At 36.2% G+C, this 14,429-nt stretch overlaps 1 protein-coding gene and 1 long non-coding RNA gene across 3 annotated transcripts in view; one reads left to right on the top strand and one right to left on the bottom strand.

Moving 5' to 3' along the window:
* The window catches only part of Fatp (fatty acid transport protein), a 51,715-nt gene extending 41,561 nt beyond the window's left edge, over nucleotides 1–10,154 (bottom strand). The window contains exons 1-2 of one of the 2 annotated variants that reach the window (XM_062677070.1): nucleotides 10,018–10,154; nucleotides 8,588–8,672 (exon numbers count right to left, since the gene is read on the bottom strand). The gene's annotated coding sequence lies outside the window, so the exon portion shown is untranslated. 2 annotated transcript variants of the gene reach the window in all.
* Nucleotides 10,155–10,306: 152 nt separating this feature from the next.
* On the top strand, nucleotides 10,307–11,268 carry LOC134198749 (uncharacterized). The gene is made up of 2 exons (XR_009972918.1): nucleotides 10,307–10,448; nucleotides 10,682–11,268. It is a non-coding gene; the product is annotated as an uncharacterized LOC134198749 (long non-coding RNA).
* The last annotated feature ends 3,161 nt before the right edge of the window (nucleotides 11,269–14,429 follow it).

Here is a 14,429-nt window from a genome sequence, read left to right as displayed (position 1 = left end):
TTTTATTTAATTATCTATACTAATATTATAAAGAGGAAAGATTTGTTTGTTTATTTGTTTCGAATAGGCTCCGAAACTACTGGACCGATTTGAAAAATTCTTTTTCCATTAGAAGCCGACATTGTCCCTGATGAACATAGGCTACTTTTTTTTTTTTTTTGTTTCATGTATGTTTTAGTGTTTCCGAAGCGAAGCGAGGGCGGGTCGCTAGTATTTAATATTTTTGAAGTCGTCGCGGCCTAAAGGATAAGACGTTCAGTGTATTCGAATGTAGCGATGCACCGGTGTTCGAATCCCGCCGGCAGATCCCAATTTTTCCAATGAAATATTAGTACTTAACAAATGTTCACGATTGACTTCCACGGTGAAGGAATAACATCGTGTAATAAACCCGCGAAATTATAATTTGTGCAATTACTGGTGGTAGAAGAACTTGTGAGTCTGCACGGATAGGTACTACTACCACCGCCTTGCCTATTTCTACCGTGAAGCAGTAATGGCATTCGGTTTGAAGGGCGGGCAGCCGATGTACTGTTAAAAGTGAGACCTTACAACTCATGTCTCAAGATAGGTGGCGGCATTTACGTTGTAGATGTCTATGGGCCGTGAGCTCGTTTATCCATCTAAGCAATAAAGAAAAATAAACAAAAATTATATGTGTTGTTTTTATATACTATCAGTTGCTACAAGCTACCAGTGCTACTAAGGTATCTTCTAACGGTAGGATAAAGATAAAAAAAAATATATGTAAGACTTTAATGTCCTTATCAATGAATGTAACAGAGGGATTTATTTACACGCGTAATGAATGACCTTATCGTTGAAAATCAGCTTTACCGCGATCGAAAGAGGGAAATACGTAAAAAGAATTTTACATTGTTTTTTTTATTGCCCTTGTAGGCGGACGAGCATACGACGCACCTGATGATGAGTGGTTACTGTCGGCCATGGGTTGGATTGCAGAAACTCCAGAGGCAGAGCCAAGCCGCTGCCTACCCTTAAGTACTCTCCACAAGCCTCGGTTAAAGAAGGACATTTCATAGCGCTTCGGAAACACCGTGAAGGGGAGCTCATTCCGAAGTCGGATGGTACATGGCAAAAAAGATCTCTAGAAACGCACTGTGGATGAACGCAGTGGCTTCAGGTAGTATGAATGAACTCTACTCTGGTAGCGGACGGTGCCATGGTAATAACGAGTTGATAGAATCATCTCAAACAATTCCTCAGAGCAGTTTTATTCGGAGAACCGGATAAGGCAGTTATTATATATGTCAGAATGGGTGATGTCGCTTTAGTAAAACTGCGCATTTTTGTTCGCCTATTTAAAACACTCAACAAATATTTAACTTCCATCGCATGACTTAGTCTGTTTTATCGGTAAATATGAAGTTCGATTATGTTTGGTATTTTTACCTCATTGTTATTAGTTCAATTATCTTTGGTATTTTTACCTCATTGTTATTGTTAGGACGTAAAAATTTCAAGTTCGAAGTACGAAGCTGGGTAGATCGTGTATCTGGTATTAAGCGTAAAAAAACTTAACATAAATACCAACCAACATCCTGAAGCATGAGGCTTCTTAGAACGGTATTAATTCGAGAACTGATAGAAATATTAGTTATGTACACAGAGGATTAATATATTGATGTATTCTCGACATTAAAATTCATATCAGGAATTCCATTTTATTCTTTTCATCTTGATACATCGACTGTTCCATAGATAATACACATTCGCACCCAAACTCGTGGTTATACATACCAACAAGTGGTTATACATACCTACCTTTTTATATTCCTTAGATGGGTGGACGAGCTCACAGCCCACCTGGTGTTAAGTGGTTACTGGAGCCCATAGATATCTACGACGTAAATGCGCCGCCCACCTTGAGATATCAGTTCTAAGGTCTCAGTATAGTTACCCGTGATAGCTCACAGTAATCAATGCAGAATAAAAATAATGATATCAAAATTTTAAAGTTCACGAATGACGTCAGTATTATAAAACTAGTCATTCGTGAACACGTCTTAGGTACTTAATTAATTATTTTGAAACAAAATTTAAAAAAAATGCTATACAGATATTTTTTTTCGATTATAAAATTATTAAATATAACATCTAATATTTATTAAAACTTATTTAAACTTACTGACCTAGACTTAGTAATAAAGCTCGCCATGAAAACCTATTTACATCGTAATCAAAGCGATTTTGAATTATTAGTTAACTGACATAGATAACTTAATGTCACATTTTAAACTAAATGTCATAATGAAAACCTCGATAAATTATCGAATTTAATCTGCTCTGAATTTAAATTCTGTTTAAATTGATTGAAAGGTGGATTAATATTAACTGGCGATTTCGGTTAACCTCGGTTTAGATTTTATTCTTCAGAGAAACTACAAACGTAGCTCGCTGAACGACTTTGAGATGGCGGTTCATTACTATCACGAGTGTCCACGTATCGACTATTTTCCTCGTGATTTTTTTTTAATTTTTATTGCTTAGATGGGTGGACGAGCTCACAGCCCACCTGGATTTAAGTGGTTACTGGAGCCCATAGACATCTCCAACGTAAATGCGCTACCCACCTTGAGATATAAGTTCTAAGGTCTCAGTATATTTACAATGGCTGCCCCACTCTTCAAACAGAAACGCATTACTGCTTCACGGCAGAAATAGACAGGGTGGTGGTACCTACCCGTGCGAAATCACAAGAGATCCTACTGTAGTGTAGTACATATAAGTCATGTAATTTGAAATAATAAAGTAGTATTAAACCAACACCCAGGCAAGAGAGTTGTTTTCATTCGACCTAGAAACTCTCTTCATGGCGACCCTGCCAGGATGCGGATGCCCTCACCAGTAAAAAAATTGTGAATTTACGTAAAAGTACAATTCAAATACAACTCTTTTCGAGGTTCACTAAGTTATTGATTTTTAATTATCGAAATAATATTAGTCAAGACTACGCAATGTAGACGTACACAATTGGCTGTAAAATGATTGAGTAAAATCGCAAAATGTATGTCAACGTACCTACATATTTCGTAAACTTTAAACAGCGCGACCGCCCCAACAGAAGTTCATTTAGCTCCGTAGTTGAAATTTAAAAAAAGTTCAATGTATTAAGCAGTGAGCAATTATTAAAATCAGAATCTTTCTTATTCAGGTACGTGCGTCTTTTATGCATGCTTTTTTGTTCGCTCGTAAACAGGTTCGTCGGATGTCTTAAAATAGAAAAATAAAAAGTCAAAACATAGAGATAATCGTTGTTTTTGTCGACAATCTGATGCATTTCTATATTTTAGGATTTACAGAAAACGTTAATTTGTAAATTTAAGTATAAGGGATTATACGATTATACATATTATACTGGTTTGCTTTTACTGGTGGTAGGACCTCTTGTGAGTCCGCGCGGATAGGTACCACCACCCTGCCTATTTCTGCCGTGAAGCAGTAATGCGTTTCGGTTTGAAGGGTGGGGCAGCCGTTGTAACTATACTGAGACCCTTAGAACTTATATCTCAAGGTGGGTGGCGCATTTACGTTGTAGATGTCTATGGGCTCCAGTAACTACTTAACACCAGGTGAGCTCGTCCACACATCTAAGCAATAAAAAAAAAACATATTATACATACATACATTTTTATTATACATACATTTCACTGTAGACGCTTCGCTTTTATTTATTTGTATATTTATACACACATTGCATACTAGCTGTACCCGTCCACTTCTCTGGCCATTTAAAATTAACATTATTATTTCTCATCCCCACAAAGATTCTCATCATTAACACCCCCGCAACTGGTGTAGGGAGTCCAACACTCATATAAATATTAGCCTATCCATTAAGTACATGTATTTTCTACATGGATACCAAGTTTCAAGTCAATCGGATGCATGGTTCGGTAGTTATAACGTAACATCCGTGAAAACTACTGCAGATTTATATATTAGTATAGATTCATTCCCATAGAATTTCCTAAAAACAAAACTTTTTTCCGACAAATACAAATACCCTGAAAACAAATCATCCAAATCGGTTGAGTCATTTTCAAGATATTTTAGTTTATTTTTCTATATAAACAAATATCCAAAAAAATTCAAGCAGTATTATGTATCGTCAATGTACTATAGTTAGAATTACGATTATATAGTGGCATTGATGGATCACCGTTATGGCGAGCGTAATGAGGCTCCCGGCGCTGTAACCACCCTAATGTGGTTCAGGTCATTGTTTACTACTGGCCTTGATTTAATGCCGTTTGTAATTTGTATACATCGCAGGAAAATAACTTGTATTATACGACGGTTATGGCTTAAAGTTACATAGGTACATTCTACTCTAATGATTATTTGTGTTCATATTGACGTTTCCTACGATATGCTGTAAGCGCGGGAAATGTTGCAATGTGTCAAAGCAGTCATGCATTCGATGAGGAAGGATAGGGCAGACATTATAATCGAAAAATGCAATGACATTTTAATTACATGTTTCTAGATGGACAACACGTCATTGTGGTTTCGAAAAAAAATTTGTTTTTCTAAAAAGAATGATCAAATATATTTTAGAAATTCGCTCTCTTTGCTTTGTAATTTTAAATTCAGAATACCAGTTAAATAGGTACCCTAAGAATGTATCCATTAGGTACAGACAAATTGTTTAAATATTAATAATTTGGGTTTTAATACTTTACTTTTATTTTATTTTTCTGATATTTTGTTCCTTTTCTAATATTTTTGATATTTTATAATATTTATATTTACAACAAAGAATTAAATAAATTAAGAAATCACAGCTTGACGTTATGCAATTAAATAAAACTTACAAGAAGTTTTACAAGTTACAAGAAGTTTTGAAGAAAAGTGGATTTCATATTGAAAAATTTCGCGTTTCGGTTTCTGAAGTGTAGGTATGTTGTATCGTAACGATGTATCGGTAAAAGCAAAAGTCTTTATGTAGTCGCATTAATGAAACTTTATTTACGTAATGATACCTATACCTAATATAAATAAGTGTGCGTTTGAATGCACGGGAAAGGGTTCATAGTGTACTTTCATCTTTTTTTAATTCATGCTTGGTTAAAGTTCAAAGTAAATTACATTTGTAATATTGTTTTAACAGACTTCAAAAAAGGAGGCGGTTTTCAATGTTATTCTTTTATGCGTCTTACTTGTACCTAGATGAACCGATTTTGATGATACTTTTTTCTATTTGAATGTCTTAAAATCTTATCAGGATCTGACCAGCAGTTTTTGAGTTTTCCCTAATAAAGCATATCTAACTTTGACTATAAAATAAAATTATCATTTTTTATTTTTATGAAATCGGTTTTCTGTTTTATTAAAATAAAATTTCGTATTATAGGTATGTCACGTAGCGAAATGTCGCTTCAACCAAATAGCCTTTCATCCCTCGATATAATGTCTGTTTTGTTAACAGATATCTATATAAAGGAATTCAAAGTATCCGTAGTCTTATAGGTATGACGTCCTGTACTATAGTTCTTATGTATCAGTCTGCACTCATGCGATCACAGCGCGATCGATTCTTGGACAATTATCATTACTTTACATCATAACCGTACCTACCTGCTGAACATGCGTTTATAAATCCAAAACACAATGAAAGAACAACATCGTGTTATAATTTTCGAAACCTAGGCATTCATTATTGCAACAATTCAAATTACACATTTCCGATGTATTGTACGTGTACTTCTATGAGCCATTTTTTTGGATTGGATTACACTAAACAATAGATCCAAGTATGTATTTATTAGTTGAAAAGGCCGATACCACAAAGAAGAAGACAAAAAACCATAGACGAATTGAAAGGAAAAACCTCCTAATTACAACGTAGGTATGATATAAAATATCATTAAATTTGACCTTCGCGAACATACGTTGCATGCCAATACTCTTAATCTTTTTAACATTAATACTAAGGTCGAAAATGACGTAATTTATATTTATTAATTAGACATTTTGCTTAAACATTGGAAATGAACATATGCAATAATAATGCAATATTTTTGCTTTGCTGTACCACCGCATTGGACAATTGCATAGGCATTTTCATTTAATACATATTTTAAGCTCACATATTGTCACTTTTATGCAATCCATGAATTTCAGATTAATTTTTGTCCAATAATTTTCTATTTTTGTGTATCTGAAGTAAAGCTGTTGTATTCTGTCTACGAGGAGCACTGCTGCTTGAGATACAGGTTTTATCACCTAATTCAAGCACAGATGCAAATTATGATTGTGTTTCTACTTCTATGTTAACAATAAATAAATATATAATAAATAAAAAATAGGTTATGTTTTTTTTTTTTTTTTTTTTTTTTTTCCTACCTAAGCTGATAGCCCTAGCGGCTATTTCAGCGTAGCCTAACTTTAGTAGGTGAGCTCACGGGGCTCAAACCTGACGATGTTGCTAACACGAACCCCAGCAAGAGTCGTGCTTCGCAGAATCTACCACCGGATCGGAAACGCGACCCACTGAGAAGATCCGGCGAGAAACTCAGTGGGCTGTGTCTGAGAGTTAATTTACTCGTCGAGCCCTTCGTCGCAAGCGACGGGTTCGACGAGAACGGTGACCGGTGCTTGAAGTACCTAAAAGCACCGTTAGTGGATCGGGAGGATCCGAGATGACGTGTTTTGGGCGACGTCGACTGCTTTCCATTCTGTCCGCAGGATCGGGAATGTAGTTACCGGCGGCCACGATGAGAGGGTTCTCGTGTCGTGCCGCTTTATCGAAGTGGAATAGGTTATGACGGAACGTATGCAGTTTTATAGAGGCCTTGTTACGAATGGCAAATTAACTTCGCTTGTATGTAGATTGTAGGTCCTAGGGTTGAGACGACCGATTAGAAAACCGGATCGATCACGGTCTGTTTTAGTATGGGGACGGAATGTCATGCCTCTGTCAAAGGTGACGCCTAGGTACTTGACCTTCGCGGCACAAGGCTTGAGCTAGCCTAAGATTTTGATGGCGAGAATGAAGTTACCATGCCTAATACGGGAAGGAATGTTCTTGCGTATAAAGACGTGCCGCAAACACGTACGAGACTTCATCTAATGAGATATCTAATGAATCACATGATTTTGTCAGGTTGACGAACTACAGGACTGAGGGTACTAACTTTACCTAGAAAAGTTTAGACTTCTTCTTCAAGCTGCTATCTTTAATCTTTAAACTGCTCCGTCTGAACAGGGAAATGTAAACAAAAGCAAGACTGTCACTTTAGTAACTAGTCTGAATAAAACTCTTGGACGAGTATTCAAAAGGAATGCATTGCATTTACATGCGGAAGGTGAAAGGACTCGATGACCGAGAAACTTTTAATTAGACCCTCATTTAGTGAAAGGACCTGATAAAAATTCTAACGGGACACTGTATATTATGCCTAGTAACTGATGCAGCTTCGGATACTATGTAGAGTAGAAAGAATTCTCTTAAAACATGCTGCTCGAATGCTACGCTTTAGACAATATTAGATACTCGCATCAAAGAGAATATATTCCTGCTACGACAAATCTCTAAAGAACTAATCTGTGTCCCATAAAAGAAAACCATTTATTGAATTTGAGATTGAAATACATGCATGTGGTAAATATTACCTACTTAATAAACCTTTGAATATCAAAATTTTAATTTTATGTAGATTAAACCAAATATTTAAATGCATATAAATATATTTACATTAATTTCTATTTATATTATTGTAATTAATATTCACGCGGAACAGAATTCAATAATGTTTCTTAATATATTTGAACCAAAAACAATAGATGCTAACAATTAACAAATAAATTGTATAACTGAATTTCATAAATTTAAAGTAATAATCGTGTTGGCTTCTTATACCTTTGAAGTTTGACCCGAGGATAGATAATAGATGATAAATAGTAGAATAATTAATCCACACATCCCACACACGCTTGGGCGTTTGAAATACGTATTTTGATAAAAGAAAAAAAAACAAAGATAAACAGACCAACGCGATTAAAATAATATTATTGATAACATTATCATGAAATTACAAAGTGAACATTAAATTTTGACTTGATTTGTAGAAACTACTTTAAAATTATTTATTATTTAACATGCACCATAATTATTTAACACTAGCGACCCGCCCTCGGTTCGCTTCGAAAATATTAAATGTTCTTATTGATAGCTGGGTCCCGCGATGTTACCCGTCGTTGTGTTATTGTCGTACTGCGGGTGAAGCCGCGTGACGAAGCTAGGTTAAAAAAGTAGCCTAAGTTACTCCTTATATCATCAGCTACCTATCAGTGAAAGTCCCGTCAAAATCGGTCCAGCCGTTCCAGAGATTAGCCGGAACAAACAGACAGACAGACAGAGAGACAGACAGACCGATAAAAATTGTAAAAAATGTTATTTTGGTGTATGTACCGTATATATATTGAGATGCATGTAGTAAAAAGGCTATTTGAATATTACAAACAGACACTCCAATTTTATTTAAATGTAATTAGAATTATTACGGTACAACTTAATTGCACCGATTGCAAAGCCAACGCTCTAAAAATCACCGCTACTAACCACGATCACGATTGAATAGGTATGCGCTTAAGTTGAAATAGAGAGAAATAGATGTTTAAATTTTTAATTAACAGGAATCAATTACCTTAAACAAAAAAAAAATCGTTAGAGCGTGCGTTTTTGCGCTTGCGTTTTTAAAACCTTTGCACTGTTATTTCGTTTTAGTTTTGCACAAATTTATATTACTTGTGTTACTGGCAGTCGATCATCGAGCTTAAGAAAATAACTTAAGCAACGTATAATTTTTTAAATAGAATAAATATTATATAAATGATGACTTAAATGACAGATTTTGTTATAATTAATTTAACACTTTGCCCAACATCAGCGAACATTCTGTAGAAAAAATATAAACATTACGAACACCCATTATGTAATGTGTGAGATAAAGAGAGATAATTCTAGAAAAACGATTACAAAAGAAAGATATTTCACAGGCGCGCGAAGGTCCGGATGTTATCTTTCGAAAGTTACATAAATGAAAGATTTCTTGAAATAATTGTTCGTACGATTCATTCATAAGTCAGATTAATGATATTAATGGCAGATACCGAATTGTTTTGTAACTTAAACGACCATGCTGAATCATCTCGTTAATAAAATAAGTAATAATTATGGGAAACAAAAATTAAATAGCCCAAGCAATGTATGAATGACCAATACACATAGCCCGAAATAATACACACAGAACGCCATAGATTATTTTAAAGCAAAATAAAGTACGATGAAATATTATAAAAAAAAAAAAACTTTTCGTAATGATTATTGCAATTTTAAAACTTGTATGGCAAAGTATTAAAATTGTTTCTAGTTATGGAAAATTCGACTCCGACCAACCGGAGTGTAAAAATTTCCTTACACTTATTGTTTGACTTTCAATCGAGAGTTTTAAAACTCAATAAGATATTAATCTAAGTTCGTCGCGTAAGATTGCATGACTTTACGATATATTTGTTATGAATATAGATAAATAGTACAATATAATATAACAGAAGAAACAATTTCAACAGAAAAAAATCGGTAACTTTTCCGAAAATCGTTTTAGTCACATTCAATGAGAGTTACATTTTTTTACATAAAAGTTTATGATATTTTTATCTCGAAAAACATTTTGCAGTCATGAATAAGTTATGTCAACTAAAGGTTTCAGCAGTTTTGAAACATTCAAATTCAATTTATACATATGATATAATTAATATTATTTCTAAAATAAAATATCATTTTCTCAGTAAAATTATATAGCCCTGTTGGGAATTAATTATTCAAGTAATTTTGATAATATAACAGAAAAATTAATAATAATATTTAGACATACAACGTACATTTTTGTAGTATTTTTACACAATATAAATTTTATGATCTTTATTTTTTTCATTATTCATAATTATATGAGCCGATTAATAATGTAAAATTAAATAAACAAAACTTACATATTTTTATTTTATTTGTTTTTTTTTTAAAACACTTTAAACACTAACTTGATGTTCGAAGAAAGTTATATCGCGACTCGCTCGCTTAGGCTGCGATAATCGAATACGCTGCCGGCGAAACGGCACGCTTGCGACTCTGTGAACGTGGAATCACAATTATTGTCGATAAGCGGATGCCCGCGCCCGTCGGTGGGGTTGTTGATTGTTTGTGATAATGATTGTCGCTCTGAGAGCTATGTTGTACGTATAACAAACGCCTTATTGTTGACTTACTTATCCCTTGTTACATTACAAAGAAAAACGCACCAACCGAGAATCTAATCTATGGCGTTATTTAGAACCTGAGTAAACAAACGTCCATTAGTTTAAAATTCAATTACACACAAAAAAAATGATCGCACAACGAGGATAAAAGAAACTGCCGAAAATGGGTAAGCGAGTCAACTTGATCTTGGGTATGTAGTGAACATAATGAACTAAAATAAAGATAAATAATATTATACAGCTAAATGCAAAAGCGAATCCATAGCGAATGCTTGAAAAAATGTTCAGGATGATCGCGGAAAATATCTAAACCTAAAATTATGTTCAGGAATAAATTCTTCTCTTTGACTCTTTCCAAGTCAACCGTTTTCGAATCGCTATGTGATCTCATCTCTTCCAGGGGGTATCGGTCAAGGCGACTAAGGGGTTCGTCGGAGAATGGGCAGCGGCATTCTTCATATATTATAACCGGTCGTTCTCGTCGAACTCGTCGCTTGCGACGAAGGGCTCGATGAGTACATACATATATATTATAACAGCATACTTCGATCGCCAACCTTTAGGCGGCCGGACAGGAAGCCTCTGCGGGTAGATACCACCATCCTCCTAATTGCTGCCGCAAAGCATATCATAAGCTTAGTGGCGGCATTCATGTTGGGATGTGTAATGGGGACCTTAACCAGTTGTGCGGTGAGCTCGTTCAGTCATGTAAGAAAGAATAAAGTCAAAAACATCGGCTTCACTATGCTTCCATCACCGCTAATGTCCAATAATTATAGTAAAATTTGTTAAGCCCCGATGATTCGAAGTTGAATCGAAAAAATATAAAAAAATAATCAGAATATTAGCTTCTTTGATTATATAATTGTTAAACAGTTGTTTCGTCGCATCGTATACATTTCAGATCCTTTTATTTACATTGTAAATATTTAGTTTAAATAACAGCAAATAAAAAGAACAAGAACTATGTACATGTTGCAAACAAAATCTTGTCTATTTATTGTTAAACTATTTTGTACATAGTAGGTATATATTACGGTAAATGTCCTCTTGGGAAATGTGCACTTTTACCGGTAAACGTGCACATTTGCCAAAAAGTTAGGTATATGTGAACTGAATATAATGTATATGTACATTTCCCGGCAAATGTATACTCTGGCCTTCTCGTTTTGGTAAAGGTACCTATTCTCTTACCTTCATGTTTTATGAAAAGTTGGAATACAAATAATAATGTTGTTGCAGTAAAAAAATATTTATTTAAATAAACATAATACAAAAGGCTTTAATAACGAAAACTATTTTAATTAAAAAATGTAAATGACAAACGAAACATACTTTTCTTTGCATATTTTATAATATGTCGGAGGTTAGGTTAGGTTAGGTTGTAGCCACTGCGGGGAGGACACGGCGCAACACACGCTCGCCGAGTGTGTAGCTTGGGAGGAGCAGCGCCGTGTCCTCACAAATGAAGTAGGAAGCGATCTGTCGCTGCCGGCCGTAGTGCGGAGGATGGTCGGCAGCGCAGAGTCGTGGGACGCGGTGGTGTCCTTCTGCGAGGACGTGATGTCGCAGAAGGAAACTGCAGAACGGGAGAGGGAGATCTCGACTCCCTTCCCCGGCCGCAGAAGGCGCACCGGGCGTAGGACAAGGGCGGACAACGCCCTTTTCCGCCCCCCATGAATGGGTCCAGGGGCGAGGGACTTGGGAAAGCCCTCGCCCCCTATTCGATGGATCTGAGACGGAGGCGCGTGCGGGTGTCGGCGCGTGCCTCTGAGGCGATGCACAGAGTAGCTGAACGCCTCACTACCCCGTGCAGGAGACGAGGCCTGGACAGACCGGGCCAGCACTGGTGTGGGGCTGCGGAAGAATTTGGATTCCCGCGGCCCTGCGCGCAGGTGTGGGTGGACACCGGGGTGGTTTTAGCCGGTAGGAGTCCGGCACGCCCCTCCGCTTTTCCCCAGGCGGAGGTAGTCCACGAGGATTTCCCCCCGAAAAAAAAAACAAAAAAAGGTTAAGTTGTAGTGGTGCCACCTAGGCGCGGGGACCTCGTAGGAGGTTCGGCCCCCAACCCGAAAAAAAAAAAAAGTTGTAGTGGTGCGCATATGCTCACATTTACCAAAACGACATGGTCATTGTGAATTCAATGTACATTTATTTCCCTTCTTTCAAATTGTAAATTCTAGTTGAATGCACATTACCCAAACGAGGAGGCAAAATGCACATTTACCGGAAAATGCCGCAATATCTATTTTTACCGGAACATACACATACATAGTTACTTAATTAAATTACTGTGTAGGCAGATAATTACACTAGATTATGATTAAATAGATCATAATTTATCGTTATTTTTATTATCTTGGAATTATTTTATCTGCGATTAGTTTTGGTATTCGTAAACAACAAAATCCTGAAAATAAATTATTTTTTTATCAGCGTAAATGTTATTGAATTTATTTCGTCACAGAGTGAATAGTGACGCGCATCTTGTAATTTGAGGGATCACGGTTTGTCCAGAGAATTAGCTACATTTTTACTCCGCTTGCAGATCACGAGGTAAAGTTCACCAAGCATAAGGGCGGGGCGGTCGCAAGCACGTTTTACATGAGCGCGGAAGGTCAATTTCGGATATTGACCTTCGTGACTTAGTGTATTGTTTGACTAAAGAGGGGATCGAGGGGTTTAGGTTCTTTGGCTTTGATTGAATTGAGATCGAAGTTTCTTTTATATTGGACTAACGGCCCATCTTAGCATTCATACCAAAATCCATGATTACTTCTTGGTATAAATTAGTAGGTACCTGTTAGAACGGTATGTTGACTTCACAAGGTTCGGCGCTCTACGCTACGCTTTTGTCCTGCTTTTGACATGCGTATCCATTTATATTACGTTTTGCTATGAGGGTAAGAGCTCACTGAGGCGGGTCTCTTACGAACTGGCTTACGGCCCATCTATTGTTAAGTGGTTACTGGAGCCCATACGCATCACTGCGTGAATACCGCCACACACCTTGAAACATAAGGTCTAATTCTCAAGTGTACAGTATAAATTATAATAAGTATATACTCGTACAGTAAAAGCTCTTAATTCGCGGGGTGTATGTTCTATAAATAAACCGTGAATACGGATAGTAATTGATAAGGGACTAGCTGTCCCGGCAGACTTCGTAGTGCTTCAATCAATAATTAAAAGACCTAAACTTTTGTTATAAAATAAACTGAAATAGATTATAGGATATAGACGTTCCTAGGCGACAAAAAAACAAATATATTAAAAAAAAACAATTTAATTTAAGATTTTGAAGATTTTGATTAATTATCTTAAGACTTAGACAATGGTTTGATACGCAATTTGCGTCTCAAATAGCCTCTCAAGGCTCTCAGCTTAGGTAGGAAAAAAAAAAAAAAACCTACCAATGCGAGATCACAAGACGCCCTACCACCTATAAAAGATGTGAAGACTACTCTTCGACAGGTGGAACCTGTACTTTGTAAACGCAAAATCTTTGTTAAGGCATGAAGTACCACTTCATTTAGTTCAAGACCCACAGAAATCGAAATGAATGAATGACATAACACGTATAGTGATGGCCTAGTACAAGATGATTTCACGAACGAATTAGTCGCAATCTGTTAAAAATTATAATCGATTCTACAGTGGTCCATTTTTCGACTCAAGAATCGAGATATTTTTCAACTATCCGTTCAATCGTATGTGAGGGATTTACATACGTATATGTTTACGTACTCGGTATATGGATACAAATATCGGAGAGTACTCAGATATGTGCAGAGGCTTGGCTCTGCCCCTGGTATTGCCGACGTCCATGAGCGTTGTAACCACTTACCATCAGGTGGGCAGTATATTCATCTGGGTTTTTTTCTCATCATCTGGTTCATGGTTTTTTTATACTTATTTGCATCATTTTACTAACTCAATGCTACTAATACTCTTGACTTCATAGACTTCTTTGAAAAAGTAGCTATCAACATAATTCTCTAATTATGGCCGCCTATAACTAAATATTCGACCCAGGCGACGGGGCAACGTAAAGTCGGCGTCGCCCCAAATATGTCTGGCCGGATCCTTTTTATCCACTCTCGATGTTCTCCAAGCACCGGCCACCATTCTCGTCGAACTTAGAGAAA

The sequence above is a fragment of the Bombyx mori genome, chromosome 4, assembly GCF_030269925.1.
Source record: "Bombyx mori chromosome 4, ASM3026992v2".
NCBI lineage: Eukaryota > Metazoa > Arthropoda > Insecta > Lepidoptera > Bombycidae > Bombyx > Bombyx mori.
This window is presented reverse-complemented; position numbering and strand designations above follow the sequence as displayed.